Consider the following 18,887-nt stretch of genomic DNA (forward strand, 5'->3'; position numbering starts at 1 on the left):
AGCAGTGTGTGGGACTTGTTCTATTAGTCCATCTATACTGACCTCCATCAGGTTGCAAATTAAAAATAATTTTTATCTGCATCTAGCTCTGAAAAAATATTTGGGCTTCTAGCAGTGTGTGGGACTTGGTCTATTAGTCCATCTATACTGACCTCCATCAGGTTGCAAATTCAATATAATTTTTTTCTGCATCTAGCTCTGAAAAAATATTTGGGCTTCTAGCAGTGTGTGGGACTTGGTCTATTAGTCCATCTATACTGACCTCCATCAGGTTGCAAATTAAAAATAATTTTTATCTGCATCTAGCTCTGAAAAAATATTTGGGCATCTAGCAGTGTGTAGGAGTTGGTCTATTAGTCCATCTATACTGACCTACATCAGGTTGCAAATTGAATATAATTTTTTTCTGCATCTAGCTCTGAAAAAATATTTGGGCTTCTAGCAGTGTGTGGGACTTGTTCTATTAGTCCATCTATACTGACCTCCATCAGGTTGCAAATTAAAAATAATTTTTATCTGCATCTAGCTCTGAAAAAATATTTGGGCATCTAGCAGTGTGTAGGACTTGGTCTATTAGTCCATCTATACTGACCTCCATCAGGTTGCAAATTGAATATAATTTTTTTCTGCATCTAGCTCTGAAAAAATATTTGGGCTTCTAGCAGTGTGTGGGACTTGTTCTATTAGTCCATCTATACTGACCTCCATCAGGTTGCAAATTAAAAATAATTTTTATCTGCATCTAGCTCTGAAAAAATATTTGGGCTTCTAGCAGTGTGTGGGACTTGGTCTATTAGTCCATCTATACTGACCTCCATCAGGTTGCAAATTCAATATAATTTTTTTCTGCATCTATCAGTGAAAAAATATCTGGGCTACTTGCAGTGTGTGGGGCTTGGTCTATTAGTCCATCTATACTGACCTCCATCAGGTTGTAAATTAAAAATAATTTTTACCTGCATCTGGCTCTGAAAAAATACTTGGGCTTCTAGCAGTGTGTGGGACTCGGTCTATTAGTCCATCTATACTGACCTCCATCAGGTTGCAAATTGAATATAATTTTTTTCTGCATCTAGCTCTGAAAAAATATTTTGGCTTCTAGCAGTGTGTGGGACTTGGTCTATTAGTCCGTCTATACTGACCTCCATCAGGTTGCAAATTGAATATAATTTTTTTCTGCATCTAGCTCTCAAAAAATATTTGGGCTTCTAGCAGTGTGTGGGACTTGGTCTATTAGTCCATCTATACTGACCTCCATCAGGTTGCAAATTGAATATAATTTTTTTCTGCATCTAGCTCTGAAAAAATATTTGGGCATCTAGCAGTGTGTAGGACTTGGTCTATTAGTCCATCTATACTGACCTCCATCAGGTTGCAAATTGAATATAATTTTTTTCTGCATCTAGCTCTGAAAAAATATTTGGGCTTTTAGCAGTGTGTGGGACTTGGTCTATTAGTCCATCTATACTGACCTCCATCAGGTTGCAAATTGAATATAATTTTTTTCTGCATCTAGCTCTCAAAAAATATTTGGGTTTCTAGCAGTGTGTGGGACTTGTTCTAATAGTTCATCTATACTGACCTCCATCAGGTTGCAAATTGAATATAATTTTTTTCTGCATCTAGCTCTGAAAAAATATTTGGGCTTCTAGCAGTGTGTGGGACTTGGTCTATTAGTCCATCTATACTGACCTCCGTCAGGTTACAAATTGAATATAATTTTTTTCTGCATCTATCTCTGAAAAAATATTTGGGCTTCTAGCAGTGTGTGGGACTTGTTCTATTAGGCCATCTATACTGACCTCCATCAGGTTGCAAATTAAAAATAATTTTTATCTGCATCTAGCTCTGAAAAAATATTTGGGCATCTAGCAGTGTGTGGGACTTGGTCTATTAGTCCATCTATACTGACCTCCATCAGGTTGCAAATTGAATATAATTTTTTTCTGCATCTAGCTCTGAAAAAATATTTGGGCTTCTAGCAGTGTGTGGGACTTTTTCTACTAGTCCATCTATACTGACCTCCATCAGGTTGCAAATTGAACATAATTTTTTTCTGCATCTAGCTCTGAAAATATATTTGGGCTTCTAGCAGTGTGTGGGACTTGGTCTATTAGTCCATCTATACTGACCTCCATCAGGTTGCAAATTGAATATAATTTTTTTCTGCATCTAGCTCTGAAAAAATATTTGGGTTTCTAGCAGTGTGTGGGACTTGGTCTATTAGTCCATCTATACTGACCTCCATCAGGTTGCAAATTGAATATAATTTTTTTCTGCATCTAGCTCTGAAAAAATATTTGGGCTTCTAGCAGTGTGTGGGACTCGGTCTATTAGTCCATCTATACTGACCTCAATCAGGTTGCAAATTAAAAATAATTTTTATCTGCATCTAGCTCTGAAAAAATATTTGGGCATCTAGCAGTGTGTAGGACTTGGTCTATTAGTCCATCTATACTGACCTCCATCAGGTTGCAAAGTGAATATAATTTTTTTCTGCATCTAGCTCTGAAAAAATATTTGGTCATCTAGCAGTGTGTAGGACTTGGTCTATTAGTCCATCTATACTGACCTCCATCAGGTTGCAAATTGAATATAATTTTTTTCTGCTTCTAGCTCTGAAAAAATATTTGGGCTTTTAGCAGTGTGTGGGACTTGGTCTATTAGTCCATCTATACTGACCTCCATCAGGTTGCAAATTGAATATAATTTTTTTCTGCATCTAGCTCTGAAAAAAATATTTGGGCTGCTAGCAGTGTATGGGACTTGTTCTATTAGTCCATCTATACTGACCTTCATCAGGTTGCAAATTGAATATAATTTTTTTCTGCATCTAGCTCTGAAAAAATATTTGGGCTTCTAGCAGTGTGTGGGACTTGGTCTATTAGTCCATCTATACTGACCTCAATCAGGTTGCAAATTAAAAATAATTTTTATCTGCATCTAGCTCTGAAAAAATATTTGGGCATCTAGCAGTGTGTAGGACTTGGTCTATTAGTCCATCTATACTGACCTCCATCAGGTTGCAAAGTGAATATAATTTTTTTCTGCATCTAGCTCTGAAAAAATATTTGGTCATCTAGCAGTGTGTAGGACTTGGTCTATTAGTCCATCCATACTGACCTCCATCAGGTTGCAAATTGAATATAATTTTTTCTGCATCTAGCTCTGAAAAAATATTTGGGCTTTTAGCAGTGTGTGGGACTTGGTCTATTAGTCCATCTATACTGACCTCCATCAGGTTGCAAATTGAATATAATTTTTTTCTGCATCTAGCTCTCAAAAAATATTTGGGCTTCTAGCAGTGTGTGGGACTTGTGCTAATAGTTCATCTATACTGACCTCCATCAGGTTGCAAATTGAATATAATTTTTTTCTGCATCTAGCTCTGAAAAAATATTTGGGCTTCTAGCAGTGTGTGGGACTTGTTCTCTTAGTCCATCTATACTGGCCTCCATCAGGTTGCAAATTAAAAATAATTTTTATCCGCATCTAGCTCTGAAAAAATATTTGGGCATCTAGCAGTGTGTGGGACTTGGTCTATTAGTCCATCTATACTGACCTCCATCAGGTTGCAAATTGAATATAATTTTTTTCTGCATCTAGCTCTGAAAAAATATTTGGGCTTCTAGCAGTGTGTGGGACTTGTTCTATTAGTCCATCTATACTGACCTCCATCAGGTTGCAAATTAAAAATAATTTTTATCTGCATCTAGCTCTGAAAAAATATTTGGGCATCTAGCAGTGTGTAGGACTTGGTCTATTAGTCCATCTATACTGACCTCCATCAGGTTGCAAATTGAATATAATTTTTTTCTGCATCTAGCTCTGAAAAAATATTTGGGCTTCTAGCAGTGTGTGGGACTTGTTCTATTAGTCCATCTATACTGACCTCCATCAGGTTGCAAATTAAAAATAATTTTTATCTGCATCTAGCTCTGAAAAAATATTTGGGCTTCTAGCAGTGTGTGGGACTTGGTCTATTATTCCATCTATACTGACCTCCATCAGGTTGCAAATTCAATATAATTTTTTTCTGCATCTATCAGTGAAAAAATATCTGGGCTACTTGCAGTGTGTGGGGCTTGGTCTATTAGTCCATCTATACTGACCTCCATCAGGTTGCAAATTGAATATAATTTTTTTCTGCATCTAGCTCTGAAAAAATATTTTGGCTTCTAGCAGTGTGTGGGACTTGGTCTATTAGTCCATCTATACTGACCTCCATCAGGTTGCAAATTGAATATAATTTTTTTTCTGCATCTAGCTCTCAAAAAATATTTGGGCTTCTAGCAGTGTGTGGGACTTGGTCTATTAGTCCATCTATACTGACCTTCATCAGGTTGCAAATTGAATATAATTTTTTTCTGCATCTAGCTCTGAAAAAATATTTGGGCTTCTAGCAGTGTGTGGGACTTTTTCTACTAGTCTATCTATACTGACCTCCATCAGGTTGCAAATTGAACATAATTTTTTTCTGCATCTAGCTCTGAAAATATATTTGGGCTTCTAGCAGTGTGTGGGACTTGGTCTATTAGTCCATCTATACTGACCTCCATCAGGTTGCAAATTGAATATAATTTTTTTCTGCATCTAGCTCTGAAAAAATATTTGGGTTTCTAGCAGTGTGTGGGACTTGGTCTATTAGTCCATCTATACTGACCTCCATCAGGTTGCAAATTGAATATAATTTTTTTCTGCATCTAGCTCTCAAAAAATATTTGGGCTTCTAGCAGTGTGTGGGACTTGGTCTATTAGTCCATCTATACTGACCTCAATCAGGTTGCAAATTAAAAATAATTTTTATCTGCATCTAGCTCTGAAAAAATATTTGGGCATCTAGCAGTTTGTAGGACTTGGTCTATTAGTCCATCTATACTGACCTCCATCAGGTTGCAAAGTGAATATAATTTTTTTCTGCATCTAGCTCTGAAAAAATATTTGGTCATCTAGCAGTGTGTAGGACTTGGTCTATTAGTCCATCTATACTGACCTCCATCAGGTTGCAAATTGAATATAATTTTTTTCTGCATCTAGCTCTGAAAAAATATTTGGGCTTTTAGCAGTGTGTGGGACTTGGTCTATTAGTCCATCTATACTGACCTCCATCAGGTTGCAAATTGAATATAATTTTTTTCTGCATCTAGCTCTCAAAAAATATTTGGGCTTCTAGCAGTGTGTGGGACTTGTGCTAATAGTTCATCTATACTGACCTCCATCAGGTTGCAAATTGAATATAATTTTTTTCTGCATCTAGCTCTGAAAAAATATTTGGGCATCTAGCAGTGTGTGGGACTTGGTCTATTAGTCCATCTATACTGAACTCCATCAGGTTGCAAATTCAATATAATTTTTTTCTGCATCTAGCTCTGAAAAAAATATTTGGGCTGCTAGCAGTGTATGGGACTTGTTCTATTAGTCCATCTATACTGACCTTCATCAGGTTGCAAATTGAATATAATTTTTTTCTGCATCTAGCTCTGAAAAAATATTTGGGCTTCTAGCAGTGTGTGGGACTTGGTCTATTAGTCCATCTATACTGACCTCAATCAGGTTGCAAATTAAAAATAATTTTTATCTGCATCTAGCTCTGAAAAAATATTTGGGCATCTAGCAGTGTGTAGGACTTGGTCTATTAGTCCATCTATACTGACCTCCATCAGGTTGCAAAGTGAATATAATTTTTTTCTGCATCTAGCTCTGAAAAAATATTTGGTCATCTAGCAGTGTGTAGGACTTGGTCTATTAGTCCATCCATACTGACCTCCATCAGGTTGCAAATTGAATATAATTTTTTTCTGCATCTAGCTCTGAAAAAATATTTGGGCTTTTAGCAGTGTGTGGGACTTGGTCTATTAGTCCATCTATACTGACCTCCATCAGGTTGCAAATTGAATATAATTTTTTTCTGCATCTAGCTCTGAAAAATATTTGGGCTTCTAGCAGTGTGTGGGACTTGTGCTAATAGTTCATCTATACTGACCTCCATCAGGTTGCAAATTGAATATAATTTTTTTCTGCATCTAGCTCTGAAAAAATATTTGGGCTTCTAGCAGTGTGTGGGACTTGTTCTATTAGTCCATCTATACTGGCCTAGATCAGGTTGCAAATTAAAAATAATTTTTATCCGCATCTAGCTCTGAAAAATTATTTGGGCATCTAGCAGTGTGTGGGACTTGGTCTATTAGTCCATCTATACTGAACTCCATCAGGTTGCAAATTCAATATAATTTTTTTCTGCATCTAGCTCTGAAAAAAATATTTGGGCTGCTAGCAGTGTATGGGACTTGTTCTATTAGTCCATCTATATTGACCTTCATCAGGTTGCAAATTGAATATAATTTTTTTCTGCATCTAGCTCTGAAAAAATATTTGGGCTTCTAGCAGTGTGTGGGACTTGTTCTAATAGTCCATCTATACTGACCTCCATCAGGTTGCAAATTGAATATAATTTTTTTCTGCATCTAGCTCTGAAAAAATATTTGGGCTTCTAGCAGTGTGTGGGACTTGGTCTATTAGTCCATCTATACTGACCTCCATCAGGTTGCAAATTAAAAATAATTTTTATCTCCATCTAGCTCTGAAAAAATATTTGGGCTTCTAGCAGTGTGTGGGACTTGGTCAATTAGTCCATCTATACTGACCTCCATCAGGCTGCAAATTCAATATAATTTTTTTCTGCATCTAGCTCTGAAAAAATATTTGGGCTTCTAGCAGTGTGTGGGACTTGGTCTATTAGTCCATCTATGCTGACCTCCATCAGGTTGTAAATTAAAAATATTTTTTATCTGCATCTAGCTCTGAAAAAATATTTGGGCTTCTAGCAGTGTGTGGGACTTGTTCTATTAGTCCATCTATACTGACCTCCATCAGGTTGCAAATTCAATATAATTTTTTTCTGCATCTAGCTCTGAAAAAATATTTGGGCTTCTAGCAGTGTGTGGGACTTTTTCTAATAGTCCATCTATGCTGACCTCCATCAGGTTGCAAATAGAATATAATTTTTTTCTGCATCTAGCTCTGAAAAAACATTTGGGCTTCTAGCAGTGTGTGGGACTTGGTCTATTAGTCCATCTATACTGACCTCCATCAGGTTGCAAATTGAATATAATTTTTTTCTGCATCTAGCTCTGAAAAAATATTTGGGCTTCTAGCAGTGTGTGGGACTTGGTCTATTAGTCCATCTATACTGACCTCCATCAGGTTGCAAATTGAATATAATTTTTTTCCGCATCTAGCTCTGAAAAAATATTTGGGCTTCTAGCAGTGTGTGGGACTTGGTCTATTAGTCCATCTATACTGACCTCCATCAGGTTGCAAATTAAAAATAATTTTTATCTGCATCTAGCTCTGAAAAAATATTTGGGCTTCTAGCAGTGTGTGGGACTTGTTCGATTAGTCCATCTATACTGACCTCCATCAGGTTGCAAATTGAATATAATGTTTTTCTGCATCTAGCTCTGAAAAAATATTTGGGTTTCTAGCAGTGTGTGGGACTTGGTCTATTAGTCCATCTATACTGATCTCCATCAGGTTGCAAATTAAAAATAATTTTTATCTGCATCTAGCTCTGAAAAAATATTTGGGCATCTAGCAGTGTGTAGGACTTGGTCTATTAGTCCATCTATACTGACCTCCATCAGGTTGCAATTTGAATATAATTTTTTTCTGCATCTAGCTCTGAAAAAATATTTGGGCTTCTAGCAGTGTGTGGGACTTGTTCTATTAGTCCATCTATACTGACCTCCATCAGGTTGCAAATTAAAAATAATTTTTATCTGCATCTAGCTCTTAAAAAATATTTGGGCTTCTAGCAGTGTGTGGGACTTGGTCTATTAGTCCATCTATACTGACCTCCATCAGGTTGCAAATTGAATATAATTTTTTTCTGCATCTAGCTCTGAAAAAAATATTTGGGCATCTAGCAGTGTGTAGGACTTGGTCTATTAGTCCATCTATACTGACCTCCATCAGGTTGCAAATTGAATATAATTTTTTTCTGCATCTAGCTCTGAAAAAATATTTGGGCTTTTAGCAGTGTGTGGGACTTGGTCTATTAGTCCATCTATACTGACCTCCATCAGGTTGCAAATTGAATATAATTTTTTTCTGCATCTAGCTCTTAAAAAATATTTGGGCTTCTAGCAGTGTGTGGGACTTGTTCTAATAGTTCATCTATACTGACCTCCATCAGGTTGCAAATTGAATATAATTTTTTTCTGCATCTAGCTCTGAAAAAATATTTGGGCTTCTAGCAGTGTGTGGGACTTGGTCTATTAGTCCATCTATACTGACCTCCGTCAGGTTACAAATTGAATATAATTTTTTTCTGCATCTATCTCTGAAAAAATATTTGGGCTTCTAGCAGTGTGTGGGACTTGTTCTATTAGGCCATCTATACTGACCTCCATCAGGTTGCAAATTAAAAATAATTTTTATCTGCATCTAGCTATGAAAAAATATTTGGGCATCTAGCAGTGTGTAGGACTTGGTCTATTAGTCCATCTATACTGACCTCCATCAGGTTGCAAAGTGAATATAATTTTTTTCTGCATCTAGCTCTGAAAAAATATTTGGTCATCTAGCAGTGTGTAGGACTTGGTCTATTAGTCCATCCATACTGACCTCCATCAGGTTGCAAATTGAATATAATTTTTTTCTGCATCTAGCTCTGAAAAAATATTTGGGCTTTTAGCAGTGTGTGGGACTTGGTCTATTAGTCCATCTATACTGACCTCCATCAGGTTGCAAATTGAATATAATTTTTTTCTGCATCTAGCTCTCAAAAAATATTTGGGCTTCTAGCAGTGTGTGGGACTTGTGCTAATAGTTCATCTATACTGACCTCCATCAGGTTGCAAATTGAATATAATTTTTTTCTGCATCTAGCTCTGAAAAAATATTTGGGCTTCTAGCAGTGTGTGGGACTTGTTCTACTAGTCCATCTATACTGGCCTCCATCAGGTTGCAAATTAAAAATAATTTTTATCCGCATCTAGCTCTGAAAAATTATTTGGGCATCTAGCAGTGTGTGGGACTTGGTCTATTAGTCCATCTATACTGAACTCCATCAGGTTGCAAATTCAATATAATTTTTTTCTGCATCTAGCTCTGAAAAAAATATTTGGGCTGCTAGCAGTGTATGGGACTTGTTCTATTAGTCCATCTATACTGACCTTCATCAGGTTGCAAATTGAATATAATTTTTTTCTGCATCTAGCTCTGAAAAAATATTTGGGCTTCTAGCAGTGTGTGGGACTTGTTCTAATAGTCCATCTATACTGACCTCCATCAGGTTGCAAATTGAATATAATTTTTTTCTGCATCTAGCTCTGAAAAAATATTTGGGCTTCTAGCAGTGTGTGGGACTTGGTCTATTAGTCCATCTATACTGACCTCCATCAGGTTGCAAATTAAAAATAATTTTTTTCTCCATCTAGCTCTGAAAAAATATTTGGGCTTCTAGCAGTGTGTGGGACTTGGTCAATTAGTCCATCTATACTGACCTCCATCAGGCTGCAAATTCAATATAATTTTTTTCTGCATCTAGCTCTGAAAAAATATTTGGGCTTCTAGCAGTGTGTGGGACTTGGTCTATTAGTCCATCTATGCTGACCTCCATCAGGTTGTAAATTAAAAATATTTTTTATCTGCATCTAGCTCTGAAAAAATATTTGGGCTTCTAGCAGTGTGTGGGACTTGTTCTATTAGTCCATCTATACTGACCTCCATCAGGTTGCAAATTCAATATAATTTTTTTCTGCATCTAGCTCTGAAAAAATATTTGGGCTTCTAGCAGTGTGTGGGACTTTTTCTAATAGTCCATCTATGCTGACCTCCATCAGGTTGCAAATAGAATATAATTTTTTTCTGCATCTAGCTCTGAAAAAACATTTGGGCTTCTAGCAGTGTGTGGGACTTGGTCTATTAGTCCATCTATACTGACCTCCATCAGGTTGCAAATTGAATATAATTTTTTTCTGCATCTAGCTCTGAAAAAATATTTGGGCTTCTAGCAGTGTGTGGGACTTGGTCTATTAGTCCATCTATACTGACCTCCATCAGGTTGCAAATTGAATATAATTTTTTTCCGCATCTAGCTCTGAAAAAATATTTGGGCTTCTAGCAGTGTGTGGGACTTGGTCTATTAGTCCATCTATACTGACCTCCATCAGGTTGCAAATTAAAAATAATTTTTATCTGCATCTAGCTCTGAAAAAATATTTGGGCTTCTAGCAGTGTGTGGGACTTGTTCGATTAGTCCATCTATACTGACCTCCATCAGGTTGCAAATTGAATATAATGTTTTTCTGCATCTAGCTCTGAAAAAATATTTGGGTTTCTAGCAGTGTGTGGGACTTGGTCTATTAGTCCATCTATACTGACCTCCATCAGGTTGCAAATTAAAAATAATTTTTATCTGCATCTAGCTCTGAAAAAATATTTGGGCATCTAGCAGTGTGTAGGACTTGGTCTATTAGTCCATCTATACTGACCTCCATCAGGTTGCAATTTGAATATAATTTTTTTCTGCATCTAGCTCTGAAAAAATATTTGGGCTTCTAGCAGTGTGTGGGACTTGTTCTATTAGTCCATCTATACTGACCTCCATCAGGTTGCAAATTAAAAATAATTTTTATCTGCATCTAGCTCTTAAAAAATATTTGGGCTTCTAGCAGTGTGTAGGACTTGGTCTATTAGTCCATCTATACTGACCTCCATCAGGTTGCAAATTGAATATAATTTTTTTCTGCATCTAGCTCTGAAAAAAATATTTGGGCATCTAGAAGTGTGTAGGACTTGGTCTATTAGTCCATCTATACTGACCTCCATCAGGTTGCAAATTGAATATAATTTTTTTCTGCATCTAGCTCTGAAAAAATATTTGGGCTTTTAGCAGTGTGTGGGACTTGGTCTATTAGTCCATCTATACTGACCTCCATCAGGTTGCAAATTGAATATAATTTTTTTCTGCATCTAGCTCTTAAAAAATATTTGGGCTTCTAGCAGTGTGTGGGACTTGTTCTAATAGTTCATCTATACTGACCTCCATCAGGTTGCAAATTGAATATAATTTTTTTCTGCATCTAGCTCTGAAAAAATATTTGGGCTTCTAGCAGTGTGTGGGACTTGGTCTATTAGTCCATCTATACTGACCTCCGTCAGGTTACAAATTGAATATAATTTTTTTCTGCATCTAGCTCTGAAAAAATATTTGGGCTTCTAGCAGTGTGTGGGACTTGGTCTATTAGTCCATCTATACTGACCTCCGTCAGGTTGCAAATTGAATATAATTTTTTTCTGCATCTAGCTCTGAAAAAATATTTGGGCTTCTAGCATTGTGTGGGACTTGTTCTATTAGTCCATCTATACTGGCCTCTATCAGGTTGCAAATTAAAAATAATTTTTTTCCGCATCTAGCTCTGAAAAAATATTTGGGCATCTAGCAGTGTGTGGGACTTGGTCTATTAGTCCATCTATACTGACCTCCATCAGGTTGCAAATTCAATATAATTTTTTTCTGCATCTAGCTCTGAAAAAAATATTTGGGCTTCTAGCAGTGTATGGGACTTGTTCTATTAGTCCATCTATACTGACCTTCATCAGGTAGCAAATTGAATATAATTTTTTTCTGCATCTAGCTCTGAAAAAATATTTGGGCTTCTAGCAGTGTGTGGGACTTGTTCTAATAGTCCATCTATACTGACCTCCATCAGGTTGCAAATTGAATATAATTTTTTTCTGCATCTAGCTCTGAAAAAATATTTGGGCTTCTAGCAGTGTGTGGGACTTGGTCTATTAGTCCATCTACACTGACCTCCATCAGGTTGCAAATTAAAAATAATTTTTATCTCCATCTAGCTCTGAAAAAATATTTGGGCATCTAGCAGTGTGTAGGACTTGGTCTATTAGTCCATCTATACTGACCTCCATCAGGTTGCAAATTGAATATAATTTTTTTCTGCATCTAGCTCTGAAAAAATATTTGTTCTTCTAGCAGTGTGTGGGACTTGTTCTATTAGTCCATCTATACTGACCTCCATCAGGTTGCAAATTAAAAATAATTTTTATCTGCATCTAGCTCTTAAAAAATATTTGGGCTTCTAGCAGTGTGTGGGACTTGGTCTATTAGTCCATCTATACTGACTAGTGTTGAGCCACCCCCGTAGTGTTCGAGTTCGGTTCGGTTCGTCGAACACCTTCGAAAACCGTTAAAACCAATGGCAGGCAAACAAAAACACATAGAAACACATAGAAAACACCTTCAAAGGTGTCCAAAAGCTGACAAACTGCTCAGAAGACATAACTAACACATGGAAAAGTGACAAGTACATATAGTCATGCGAAAATAAAAGAGGTGGAGGAGTAAAATGAGGGGGAGACACAGATATAGGCATGTCATGCCCTTCTAAAATCCAAAAAGTGAGAAGCCGACACGGCCAGTCCGCTCCTGCCCGTGCCACCTCCGTGTCGCCGGGTTTGTGCCAGAGCCGCGGTGAACCCTGACGGCCAGCCCCCCTCTCCCAATACTGGTGCCTGTCCGCTGGTGGGTCGAGCGAGCCCCCTGTGGTGGAGGCAGATCTAAGCTTTTTAATTTAAATTGTCTCTCTAATTTGAATGAATACACTTTAAATCCATTTACAAGGATCTATTGGAGGGCAAGTCTCATGCCAGCAGCCGCGGTAATTCCAGCTCCAGTAGTGTCCACTAAAGCTGCTGCAGTTAAAAAGCTTTTATAAGGATCGAGCTCGGCTGTCCACCGCAAGGCATCCTACTGCCAGTCCCAGCCCCTATGCCTTGGGGTGCCTCCTGATGCTCTTCACTAAGTATCCCATGGTCCCGAAGCATTTCCTTTGAAAAAATTAAGTGTCTAAACTACAGGTGGTGCAGCTTGCTTAACAGCCGGGATAATCCGCTCACTAGCAGACACTGCTACTAGGCACAAAGTATTTCCTGGGCTAGATGCAGTTAAAAATGTGTAATTAGATACTCTCGTTGGATGCTGAGAAAGCATTCCATAGAGTCTCCTGGCACGCCATATATGATTCTCTTAAAAAGCTTGGGGTAGGGGTCTAGGGGACCCTTTTATAGCCAGAATCACGGCCCTGTATCGCAAAACGTCACCTAGGCTGAAGATAAATGGAACTGTAGCACCCTGAGAGCTCGGTTGCTACAGACGTATTGCACCTCACCCAGAGGTGTGATATCTCACTCTCAGGTAAGGATGGAGTGTGGATCAGGACCCGACACCTGCATGCATTACACCACATTGCCGTGGGGCAGGGCGACCAATATGCCCCTGAGATGGGCACGACAGTCCCTGTCCCTGGCTGGAGTGGGGGGAGGGAACACTGAGGAAGGGGAACCCTGTAGTGCAGGAGTAGGGAGGAAGCAGTTCCTGGGTGCATTGAGAAGGGAGTATAAAAGGTGGGCACCATCTTAGTTCAGTGCAGAGAAGTCTGAGCAGAAGTGGCAGGGAGCAGGGGCTCTGCATGAGCTCTGCTCCGGAGGCGGGCCTAGTAACAGAGGCCCAGGCCTGGAAGAGGGAGAAGGAAGGAAGAGGAGCGGAGAAGGCTCCAGGAACGAGGAATGAAGGGATCCCAGGGGTGCGGACGGGCGAGTCGCCACCGCACGCCCGAATCCACCTGCGTGGAGGGATCAGGCCAAAGGGGGAGACCGGTCCCCGAACTAGTGGAGGCAGGAAATGACCCTCAGCTAGAAACGGGAGGCTCTGACATTTTATGTGGCGCAGCCCCTCGCTACACCCGCTAGGAAGGCACCACATAGGGTCAGGGAAACTGGCGCCAAGTTTACCAAGAGGAGGCCCGAGGCAGCCGGACAGAAGTGTTGGTAAGAAAGGCCAGACAAAGGACACACAAAGGGGGTCCTGTGAAGTGCTCCAAAGTTATCTGGGAGTTGTCTGAGCCCCTCACCTGGTGAGCACAGTACGACGTGGGCAGCCGTTACCTGCAGACGTGGTCTGGATAATAAGAACTGTGAGTAAAGGCCCTGAACTGCATCACTGACTCCGTGTCGTTACTGCTGCTGCCCTGCACCATCACCCCCATCCTCCGCATACACTGCCCTGAGGCTATACTCCTCCCGTGGGGAGTTATGCTACGCTCTGCTGCACCCACAACACCAGCCTCAGTGGTCTGCACTGTAGCGGCGGTTCACTCTGACCGCAATCCACGGGTGGCGTAGTCAGACATTTAAACATGAAAACCACATAAATAGTTCCGCCACTGGTTTGACCGCCCTGAGCCACGGAACTGGGTCGCCGCCACGAAGACTACAACCACCAGCATCCACCAAAAAGGGTCCGGCTCCGGGTGTCCCAAGGCCCAGGGGGTGCGTCAGAACATTTTCATCACCTTTCACAATCACCAATGGGACAAGGCAGTGATGTCCTCTGTCCCCTCTCTTATACATCCTAGTGACGGAGCACCTGCTCTCATCAATTCGCCATAACCCCAATATTAGGTGGATTGAGGTGGGAGGCACCGAGTACAAGTGCTCTCTATTTGCTGATGATGTCCTAGTATATATCACTCAATCACATATATCCATCCATGCTGTTATGGCTGAAATAGATCACTTTGTTACATGGTAAAATTTTAAAATCAATGCAGCGAAGTCTGAGGCCCTCGATGTCTCCCTCCCCAAATCCCTCCATCAGGTTGCAAATTGAATATAATTTTTTTCTGCATCTAGCTCTAAAAAAATATTTGGGCTTCTAGCAGTGTGTGGGACTTGGTCTATTAGTCCATTTATACTGACCTCCATCAGGTTGCAAATTAAAATAATTTTTATCTGCATCTAGCTCTGAAAAAATATTTGGGCATCTAGCAGTTTGTAGGACTTGGTCTATTAGTCCATCTATATTGACCTCCATCAGGTTGCAAAATGAATATAATTTTTTTCTGCATCGAGCTCTGAAAAAATATTTGGGCATCTAGCAGTTTGTAGGACTTGGTCTATTAGTCCATCTATATTGACCTCCATCAGGTTGCAAAATGAATATAATTTTTATCTGCATCTAGCTCTGAAAAAATATTTGGGCTTCTAGCAGTGTGTGGGACTTGGTCTATTAGTCCATCTATACTGACCTCCATCAGGTTGCAAATTCAATATAATTTTTTTCTGCATCTATCAGTGAAAAAATATTTGGGCTACTATCAGTGTGTGGGACTTGGTCTATTAGTCCATCTATACTGACCTCCATCAGGTTGTAAATTAAAAATAATTTTTATCTGCATCTAGCTCTGAAAAAATATTTGGGCTTCTAGCAGTGTGTGGGACATCGTCTATTTGTCCATCTATGCTGACCTCCATCAGGTTGCAAATTGAATATAATCTTTTTCTGCATCTAGCTCTGAAAAAATATTTGGGCTTCTAGCAGTGTGTGGGACTTGTTCTATTAGTCCATCTATACTGACCTCCATCAGGTTGCAAATTGAATATAATTTTTTTCTGCATCTAGCTCTGAAAAAATATTTGGGCTTCTAGCAGTGTGTGGGACTTGTTCTATTAGGCCATCTATACTGACCTCCATCAGGTTGCAAATTAAAAATAATTTTTATCTGCATCTAGCTCTGAAAAAAGATTTGGGCATCTAGCAGTGTGTGGGACTTGGTCTATTAGTTCATCTATACTGACCTCCATCAGGTTGCAAATTTAATATAATTTTTTTCTGCATCTAGCTCTGAAAAAATATTTGGGCTTCTAGCAGTGTGTGGGACTTTTTCTAATAGTCCATCTATACTGACCTCCATCAGGTTGCAAATTGAACATAATTTTTTTCTGCATCTAGCTCTGAAAAAATATTTGGGCTTCTAGCAGTGTGTGGGACTTGGTCTATTAGTCCATCTATACTGACCTCCATCAGGTTGCAAATTGAATATAATTTTTTTCTGCATCTAGCTCTGAAAAAATATTTGGGTTTCTAGCAGTGTGTGGGACTTGGTCTATTAGTCCATCTATACTGACCTCCATCAGGTTGCAAATTGAATATAATTTTTTTCTGCATATAGCTCTGAAAAAATATTTGGGCTTCTAGCAGTGTGTGGGACTTGGTCTATTAGTCCATCTATACTGACCTTCATCAGGTTGCAAATTAAAAATAATTTTTATCTGCATATAGCTCTGAAAAAATATTTGGGCATCTAGCAGTGTGTAGGACTTGGTCTATTAGTCCATCTATACTGACCTCCATCAGGTTGCAAAGTGAATATAATTTTTTTCTGCATCTAGCTCTGAAAAAATATTTCGGCTTCTAGCAGTGTGTGGGACTTGGTCCATTGGTCCATCTATACTGACCTCCATCAGGTTGCAAATTGAATATAATTTTTTTCTGCATCTAGCTCTGAAAAAATATTTGGGCTTCTAGCAGTGTGTGGGACTTGGTCTATTAGTCCATCTTTACTGACCTCCATCAGGTTGCAAATTCAATATAATTTTTTTCTGCATCTAGCTCTGAAAAAATATTTGGGCTTCTAGCAGTGTGTGGGACTTGGTCTATAAGTCCATCTATACTGACCTCCATCAGGTTGCAAATTGAATTTAATTTTTTTCTGCATCTAGCTCTGAAAAAATATTTGGGCTTCTAGCAGTGTGTGGGACTTGGTCTATTAGTCCATCTATACTGATCTTCATCAGGTTGCAAATTAAAAATAATTTTTATCTGCATCTAGCTCTGAAAAAATATTTGGGCATCTAGCAGTGTGTGGGACTTGGTCTATTAGTCCATCTATACTGACCTCCATCAGGTTGCAAATTGAATATAATTTTTTTATGCATCTAACTCTGAAAAAATATTTGGGCTTCTATCAGTGTGTGGGACTTGGTCTATTAGACCATCTATACTGACCTCCATCAGGTTGCAAATTGAATATAATTTTTTTCTGCATCTAGCTCTGAAAAAGTATTTGGGCTTCTAGCAGTGTGTGGGACTTGGTCTATTAGTCCATCTATACTGACCTCCATCAGGTTGCAAATTGAAAATAATTTTTTTATGCATCTAGCTCTGAAAAAATATTTGGGCTTCTAGCAGTGAGTGGGACTTGGTCTATTAGTCCATCTATACTGACCTCCATCAGGTTGCAAATTCAATATAATTTTTTTCTGCATCTATCAGTGAAAAAATATTTGGGCTACTAGCAGTGTGTGGGACTTGGTCTATTAGTCCATCTATATTGACCTCCATCAGGTTGTAAATTAAAAATAATTTTTATCTGCATCTAGCTCTGAAAAAAATATTTGGGCTTCTGGCAGTGTGTGGGACTTGGTCTATTAGTCTATCTATACTGACCTCCATCAGGTTGCAAATTGAATATAATTTTTTTCTGCATCTAGCTCTGAAAAAATATTTGGGCTTCTAGCAGTGTGTGGGAATTGTTCTATTAGTGCATCTATACTGACCTCCATCAGGTTGCAAATTGAATATAATTTTTTTCTGCATCTAGCTCTGAAAAAATATTTGGGCTTCTAGCAGTGTGTGGGACTTGGTTTATTAGTCCATCTTTACTGACCTCCATCAGGTTGCAAATTCAATATAATTTTTTTCTGCATCTAGCTCTGAAAAAAATATTTGGGCTTCTAGCAGTGTGTGGGACTTGTTCTATTAGTCCATCTATCCTGACCTCCATCAGGTTGCAAATTGAATATAATTTTTTTCCGCATCTAGCTCTGAAAAAATGTTTGGGCTTCTAGCAGTGTGTGGGACTTGGTCTATTAGTCCATCTATACTGACCTCCATCAGGTTGCAAATTAAAAATAATTTTTATCTGCATCTAGCTCTGAAAAAATATTTGGGCATCTAGCAGTGTGTAGGACTTGGTCTATTAGTCCATCTATACTGATCTTCATCAGGTTGCAAATTGAATATAATTTTTTTATGCATCTAGCTCTGAAAAAATATTTGGGCCTCTAGCAGTGTGTGGGTCTTGGTCTATTAGTCCATCTATACTGACCTCCATCAGGTTGCAAATTGAATATAATTTTTTTCTGCATCCAGCTCTGAAAAAATATTTGGGCTTCTAGCATTGTGTGGGACTTTTTCTATTAGTCCATCTATACTGACCTCCATCAGGTTGCAAATTAAAAATAATTTTTATCTGCATCTAACTCTGAAAAAATATTTGGGCTTCTAGCAGTGTGTGGGACTTGGTCTATTAGTCCATCTATACTGACCTCCATCAGGTTGCAAATTCAATATAATTTTTTTCTGCATCTATCAGTGAAAAAATATTTGGGCTACTAGCAGTGTGTGGGACTTGGTCTATTAGTCCATCTATACTGACCTCCATCAGGTTGTAAATTAAAAATAATTTTTATCTGCATCTAGCTCTGAAAAAATATTTGGGCTTCTAGCAGTGTGTGGGACTTGGCCTATTAGTCCATCTATACTGACCTCCATCAGGTTGCAAATTGAATATAATTTTTTTCTGCATCTAGCTCTGAAAAAATATTTGGGCTTCTAGCAGTGTGTGGGACTTGTTCTATTAGTGCATCTATACTGACCTCCATCAGGTTGCAAATTGAATATAATTTTTTTCTGCATCTAGCTCTGAAAAAATATTTGGGCTTCTAGCAGTGTGTGGGACTTGTTCTATTAGTCCATCTATACTGACCTCCATCAGGTTGCAAATTAAAAATAATTTTTATCTGCATCTAGCTCTGAAAAAATATTTGGGCATCTAGCAGTGTGTGGGACTTGGTCTATTAGTCCATCTATACTGACCTCCATCAGGTTGCCAAGTCAATATAATTTTTTTCTGCATCTAGCTCTGAAAAAAATATTTGGGCTTCTAGCAGTGTGTGGGACTTGTTCTATTAGTGCATCTATACTGACCTCCATCAGGTTGCAAATTGAAAATAATTTTTTT

The sequence above is a fragment of the Phyllobates terribilis genome, unplaced genomic scaffold, assembly GCF_046119375.1.
Source record: "Phyllobates terribilis strain yellow unplaced genomic scaffold, ASM4611937v1 Scaffold_11__3_contigs__length_659146591, whole genome shotgun sequence".
NCBI classification, from domain to species: Eukaryota; Metazoa; Chordata; class Amphibia; order Anura; family Dendrobatidae; genus Phyllobates; species Phyllobates terribilis.